This window comes from Wasmannia auropunctata, unplaced genomic scaffold, assembly GCF_000956235.1.
Source record: "Wasmannia auropunctata unplaced genomic scaffold, wasmannia.A_1.0 LD336101.1, whole genome shotgun sequence".
Taxonomy (NCBI): Eukaryota; Metazoa; Arthropoda; class Insecta; order Hymenoptera; family Formicidae; genus Wasmannia; species Wasmannia auropunctata.
In genome coordinates this window covers 2,203,732-2,211,915 of record NW_012026789.1, presented here as the reverse complement: position 1 = coordinate 2,211,915, position 8,184 = coordinate 2,203,732, and the positions used below count along the sequence as shown (strand labels likewise).

The 8,184-nt window shown below is 35.2% G+C and overlaps 1 protein-coding gene across 1 annotated transcript in view; it reads left to right on the top strand.

Moving 5' to 3' along the window:
- The window catches only part of LOC105458920 (acetylcholine receptor subunit alpha-like), an 85,775-nt gene that overhangs the window by 40,653 nt on the left and 36,938 nt on the right, over positions 1-8,184 (top strand). The gene's annotated exons all lie outside the window — the stretch shown is intronic.

Below are 8,184 nucleotides of genomic sequence, written 5' to 3'. Positions count from 1 at the left end.
TTTCTCTCCTAAAAAATGCAGTGTTTAAATCTCGAAATATATTACTGTTTATAATGTTTACAAAAAAAAGGAGTAAGAAAAAGGTAACTTTATCTAATTTAACAATAGTATCCTCGTAAACGCAATATGTGTTTCACTATACTACCGCTGTTCTCTAAAACACACACACACACACACACACACACACACACACACACACACACACACACACACACACACACACAACATTTAAATTATTATAGTAATTAATTACTAACCAATTTAAAATACTTATAGTATTAAATTTCTCTAAGGGATGTACAGGAATATGACTAAATCTATTTTATTTAACTATATCGACTTATATACAATTTGTCTAGTTTAATGCAATTCAGAAACATCCAATTTAATCTTTTAATTTTGTCTTTTTATTTTTACTTTCTCTATACTATGTCGATTACGAATTAGTCTCACATTCTTTTATTTATTAAATAATTTAATATAAAACATAAATAGAAATAAATGTTTGACAGATTATATCACGAATATGCCGTTTGATCACGCTTTGACGCTATTTGTAACAGCAAAAATTGCATGTTTCCGAAACTACTATTATCTATTGATCGTGTGTTGGACCATGATGAGAGACGAAAAAACAAGTGCCTCTTTACTATTGAACAATAACGGGTAAAAAATGCTAAATTGACATGCAAAAATTCAAGCGTATATGTCACAAAAATAAATGCGTTAAACATGCCAACTTGCTGCGAGTGAAATCAAAATGTGCAAAACCGGAAAATCGTGTAACATTTGTCCTTACAGTTTTACTGACAATGTTTATATTGAGCATTGAAACCGACGTACTTTCAGTGAATTTCAATTTTGATATTGTAGACACGCGAAATGGATCTCTGTGTTTATTCATGGCGATGAAAATGTGATAGTTTCTGTCAGATTCATTTTTTCTATCGATAAAATGTTCTGAAGTATACGTGTATGTTAGGTTTCATATTAATGTTTATATATATGTATATGTATGTATGCATATAATATATATTAAGGATGAGTCGAAAAAATCTTTTTTTGAAAATCGATTAGTAATACCCCCCAAAAGTTAGCTATGGACCTCAGTATGGTCTAGATAAAATTTCATCAAAATTAATTAATATCTTCAGTTTGCCCCTTGACTTTGAAATTAGTTTTATGCATTTTTTGCAAATTACATATTTTTTTAAAGCAACTGTAACTAACTTTTGGGGGGTATTACTAATTGATTAAAAAAAAAAATATTTTTTCGGCCCATCCTAATGTATATATATATATATATAGAGTAGAAAGAGAGAGAGAGAGAGAGAGAGAGAGAGAGAGAGAGAAAGAAAGAAAGAGAGAAAGAGAGAAAGTGAGAGAGGGAAAGATAAAATTCTCGAAAAAATATAAATATTTTATGAGATATTTTATATTGGAAATACATATACTCTGATAAAATATGGAGCGTATATATGAGTATGCATGTGCCCTAATATTTTTTATACGAAATTTTCTTCTGTTTTTTATTAATTAAGCTAATGTTTTTTATTAATAATTTTTTATTAATTTATTATTTAAGCAGAATATTTCTGTGCAGTATTTGGAATGCGGCAATTCGATCATGCGGCAATCAAACATTTATATAGATATCGTAGATTAGACTTGCCGAAATCGTATCTAGTTTCACTCTGGTTAGTAGGAAACAAAGGTTTTTCGTAAAGTTTTAGTCAGAAAAAATTAATTCCAAAGTTGTCAGGAAAAAGGGAGGCGTTTCGTAAGCGCACTTGATTGATAGTGATCGATATTTCCGCGAACTCGTCATAGACCTAAATATGTATTTACATCCAAGTAAAAATTGCGGTCGATATCGGTGGACTCAATCTCGCTCTTTACGTCGAGATTCGTAGTAACATTAAAATGCAACGAATGCAAACATTCGCGGTAGGAGCTGAGTCGAGAGTGACCCGGAGTGAAATAATATTCATGAAAATATTTTTGCCCGTGTAACTTGCCGAGGAGCGTGATCCTCAAATTCAAATAATACGTATTATATCTAGAAATACAAAAACGCGAGTTTGATAAGCAATCGAACGATAATAAAAATAGGGACGAGCTCTCGTCAGAGCTCTGCATACGAGTCCACAAATTTTAGACGCACTACTGGTTTAATCCAACAGTGCATCATTCTTACATACATATATATACATATATACGAATATGTGTCACATAAAATCTTAGAAACTCGAATTTTTTATTATTTTTTTCTGCTTTATTTTGTCAAGTTTTATTTTGTCAAAATTCTATTTTGTTAAAAATTAAGGAAGAAACTGTGTCTTAAGAGCATGAATTTCAAATTTCTCTAATAGATGTATAAGAATATGACTAAATCTTATTTAGTCTAACTGATGACTTACAAGCTGTCTAGTTTAAAAAGTTGCAATTCAGAAACATCCAATTGCAAATTTTCAAGATAATTAACCACAAATTAGATGACAAAGTATCATCTTGAAGATCTTATTAAAACTTTTCATCGTACAGACGATAATATACATATATACGAACATTGATACTATATAATGACGAACGTACGTACATACTTTAGATTCTCTTGACTAGACCATCTCCGATATATTAAGCTTGTACCTGACCGCACATTATTTATATATATGTACATACAACAGACTCTTGAGCTTCCCGTCAATTTACGTCGTTGGCACTGGCTTATATCATGAGCCGTTTACGATCATTTATCGGCGCCGACGTCGACATGGAACTTAAGGCACTTAGGGCAAATCGTGATCTACGAGCGAGCCATGAGGGGCACGGCTCCGTGGGAGCGGCTCAACTCGCCTCAAGACACCTCGAGATAGCCCCCGTTCGAAGTGCCGTCACTAATTAAGAAATACTTCCCTTGACGCCTGCCCTAACAGCTCGGACACGCCTGATTCTGACCCACACTCTCGCGAGGCCGACCAGCGGTAACGTTCATCTACTTATATTGTTTCAGAAGGGAAAAACAGAACGTTGTTCGACGCGAGAATCACCCGATTACCCTATTCAAAATAAAACAACAAAAATAATTTTTCTTATAAAGGACTTACAGCACAGCGTTCCGTCAACTTGGAATTTTGCAATAATATAATAATTTTACAACAGTTAAAGATTGATTTATGCAGCACAAATCCGATTCTTCTAATAAATGCTAATATAATTTTTTCTTTTCCGTGTAATTAATAGTTATTTCTGCATATGAATATAAGTATTGCTCACACGTGATTGACATTCGTGTGAGAAGTTTGTTACAGTATTTACCTCGATGATTTAATTGATCCTGGAAAATATACCCACACTAACACTTTTACGAGAAGGAATCCGTCTCGCTGAATCCTGTAAGATTTTCGAAGACAAGTCGGACTGAAGCAAGTACAATGTTACTACATCAAAAAGTGGACCGCTTTGCATTTCACAACTTTAATTATTTGTGAAACTCGCAACACCAAAAACGAATTGTCAACAACAACGTGCGATTCGCACGATTGTGAATCAATTTGGCATCGTGGAAAAGTTTTGTTCGGTTAGATATCTTGATCTCTCGCTCTTTTTATGGCGCACTTTCGGAATGAAACGATTTGCACGACTTTCACGAAAACTCATATCCTACTCGAACATTATCTTGGGTCTCTATAGGTTGGATCTTGAATTAAAATCTAAAAGTTAAATGTAAGACGGCAGATCAAATTTACTGAGCAATCGCCCCTTTATATGCGCATCGAATATATTTTCGGGCAAACACGAGTCCATGAAAGTTGGATTAAATCGTTCCCGAAGAGCGATCCGAAATACCTTATAGGATTCAAACAGCGAGACGATTCTTTCTCGTAAAAATTAGTGTGGGTGTTGCCCAAAATCAATTAAATCATCTAAGTAAATACTATAATAAACTTGTCACACAAATCTCACTATCGACTATGTGTAAGTAATACAAATGGCAATTTGTAAAGAATTGACTTAATTTTGTTTTTAATTTTAACGTTTTTTTTTAAATATTTTATTCAAGTATTTCCGTATAATTTTTACTTTATTTTATTCTGCACTTTTATATTATGTTGTTTTATTTTCTTTATAATAATTATAAATAATTAACAGAGTAAAGAAGCTTTGTTCGCTTTAATGACGATGTTTCGCGCGGTTGTATCTATTAAACGATAAGTATCGAAACTCGATCATTTACATCGCATAATACGTTGTTGTCGCTGCTTATCGGAAGCGTTGGAAATCGTGTTACGTAATCAAAATTGTGTCATCATGTCGAGGGCCGCTGGGGTACGATGACGTTTAATTGGACGATATTTGCTGAACGCATGTAATCACCTGTTGCACGCAGGATGCGCCCCGTTAACGTCGACGCGCTAAAATAAATTCCCGCGTCGGATATTTCTAAGCGAATCGGCATTCACTCCACGGAGCGTGGGGAATGTTTCCGGACAATTTAGGGCCTTTGCGTTCGTCGGCCATTGCGAGCTTTATGATAACAGAGCAGGATTTAATGCTGTTCGAGCTTACACGTTGAGATAAAAACGCCACAACTTTTTGACATTCATTATTTACTATTATATAGATTTGCAAATAAAACGTGTATGAATTGCATATATCGCTAATTAGATAAAACTAACAATTGTATAAAACGCGATAAGAGACATTCTCAAATGTATCTGATGCATGCCTTCGGCAAAACTGACGGGATAAATTTATTAACACTTTCTTTACTGTACGGGATGTCCCTTTAGGCCATTTGATATTTTTACTATGTTTTATATGTAACATTATCAGAAAATATTTCTTAAAATCGTATATCGAGGCTATTAGGTATGTATAATACATCACATTTTGAGAATATTCTTACACTTGTATTTCTTTATAGTAATGAATTTATAGTTACAAATTTTCTAAATGCTATACGATATACGTTATAAATAAAACTATTAGCCTCGACAACGTGGAGCGCATGCGACCCACGCGGCCCGAACGGAAAGTTACCGAAAATCGATTTGGCAGAGAACGTGTTTAAAGTTCTTACAATCGGGCATCATGAAGAATTTATAAATACAACAAAAACTCTCTCTCGGCCGCTTTCCCGTTCAACTTGACTTACCCTTGGACGGTTATCCATTAAATCTTTTCCGTTCGTCCCGGGCGATGTCTTATTGGGTCACCGGGTATGCGTGTGCATGTCCTTCGAATTCCAGAACACGTCGGAATGACGAAGGGAAGCCCGAGAATACGTTGGTAGTGTCGATGACGGTCGACATATTGGGATTTTCATTTGAACAGTAGGACGTCGTGGAATGTGACGTCGGGTCGAAAGTCCAGGAATGAAATAATCCTCGCGAAATGGGTGACCTTATATATCCCGCACGCGGCTTACACGTAAGAAGTACAGCTGTCAATTTATTTGACACTTGTGGTTTTTCTCAAGTAAAAATAAACGAATCCTGTGCTATTGTGTTCAACGTGAGCGTCTTACATTCTTTATATTGATCGGCAAGTATAATAAAATAAAGATATCTATTCATTTTCAGGAAATTAATTAAACATAAATAATTATGTATGATTTCAAAAAGTAGTTTTATTATTTTTCATTCACATAATTTAAGAATTGTTCTGTTAAAAACAGGAAATTGTGAATCAGTAGAAAATAAAGAAAATGTGTATAAATGTATGTTACCGTCAAAATCCATAATCGTTAAAACCGATTTCACTAGTTAAAACTAGTTTTGTGGTTGAAATCAAGTCTATATAATTGTTTCACACGGGTTTTCGACTTTCCATACATAGCGAGGTCTCTCCGCTTCCCCTGTTTACGGGGCGAAACAAGGTCTATAATTGCACTGTCCAAATAGGTTTTCGTCTATGTTAGGTTTATGTCTATTCTAATTTTAACTAGTGAATTCGGGTTTTAACAGATTATGGGTTTTGACGGTAACATAATACATACATAATTATATAAATTTTATATCATGATAATATTCAATTATTTATTTTTCAATAAAATTTTAGAAAATATATTCACTGTGTATGTCAAGTTGCTCCGCAGAAATATTGGTATTACGTGAAGGACGCATCAAAGTAATGTTAACAGAAAGGTCTCGATCCCATCCGAAGAAACGGTCTCTAAACTATCCCTTGTGCTTAAAGAAATGTTTTTGGTATTACACTTTTGCACGATACAAATATATATATATATATATATATATATATATATATATTATTATTATTATTATATATTGGAATAATTGCTATATCGTGCGAAGACACAATAGAGAAACATCGCCCGAGGTCTATCGAAAAATATTTTAGGGGTTCAACTCCTGGAACCCGCGCGGATTCGCAATCGGTTTTTCCTTAGTCGCTCCCTTGATAACGCATATTTCTCACGCGATATCGATATTTCTGCGAGGACCGCGGCTGGCGTATGTAGGTATAACGGCGAGCGTGTATTTTCCGTGTGGCGATTGTTGTGAATAATCCGATCGATCGCGACAGCGGCATTTAATTATCACTAAGGGGATTGTCGGGCCGCTTCGAGTTGTCGGATTATCGCGCGTACTGAAGTCGCCCGAAGGAAATTAGCTCTATGTGCCTTGATTTCATGCAATCATCCGTGGCCGAGAACCGAGAGCTGCGCACGAACCGCCGATTAGGACGCTTGTGTATGCGCAATTGCATCGGTCGCGAAACGAACGCCCGCACACGGAATGCAACGACCTATCGATCGAATGCGAGTCGCTTCGAGTCTCGCGGTTCGCTGCCGAGCGGGGGCGAGCGACCAATTTCGGGGCACGAATTATCCCGATAGGAACTTTGTAACGCGTACACGTTATTATTACCGCGATAATTGGATCGGTCGGTTTGCCGATACGGCATTGACGATCGCAGATGAACTTTGGCCGAGAAAGCCAAAATATCTAGGGCGCGGCCATTTTGCAGCCTGTTTCGATGGGATGAAAAAAAATACGTATATGTACATACACGAAAGTTTTTAATTATTAGCTGGAAAGTTAAGATATTAGAAAAAAATTATATTGTAGAGTTATAAAGAGAAAAATATTTGTGTGATGAAATAGATACATGTGTAAAGTCTGCAAACATTTTTTATTTAAGAGTAGCTTATTTTATTTAAAAAATGTTTGCGGACTTTATACGTATGCTGTACACGAAAAATTTTTTAAATAAAAATTAATTAGAGTAATACATCTAAATTATACACCTCGAAATTCTGTATAAAAATAGTTTGTACAATTTATTATGTGATTTTTTAATTTTTGTATAAATTTAAAGTCCATTTTAGACGATCCATAATTCACATCAAATAGAATCTATTAATTTTTTTATTTATATGATAAGAGATGTATAAATAAAAGATTCTCTTTTTATATTTATAATTTTGTGTATTTTTGATATGTATTTAATATATTTTTTGTGTACATGTTGCATTCTGATTCTTTTATATCTAGAGATGTTTATATTACGCATATAGTATATAAAATTATAAATAGAATTCTATCGTTAATTTACAGATCGCTCAAAGCTCAATAAGTAAATGATAAATTACAGATTTCGTTCCATTTACGTTGTCTTTTCTGCGAAAGACCTAATACAGAAATACCTATACGGTTTGGATCTGGAATGCCTCGAATCCGTCTTTCGGAAAAATGATGGATCGCGCACGAAGGCCTCTTAGGTCTGAAGCTCGAAATGCATTGTAAGCATTCGGCCGAGATTCTTTTTCGCGCTCTCTCCATTTTCCTTTCGTTTTCATCCCGCTACGTGCGGCTGTCGAGTATCAAAGCTTCGAAACTTCCGCTCGCGCGAGACTGGAACTCTAAATGACGTTCGACGTAAGCACCGTTACGGTTTGGAAACTTCAAGCTGTCAGCTTCCGGCATCTTATCGCTCCTGCTTGCACGTTCCTCCCGTCGCTCCATCGCCTGGCGATTTGAATTCATTCGGCGCCACGCGCGTCTGGCGTGACTTACTTTCAAAACAATTTAAAAAAAGCGTTTTCTTTTATCATCTCTTCTTCTTCAAAGACTCTTTCTTTCGAGGTGGAATGCTTTCTTTACTATTGATAAAACGCGCGTGTGCCTCTATAGACGTTCTCGCACTTCCCCTCCCCCC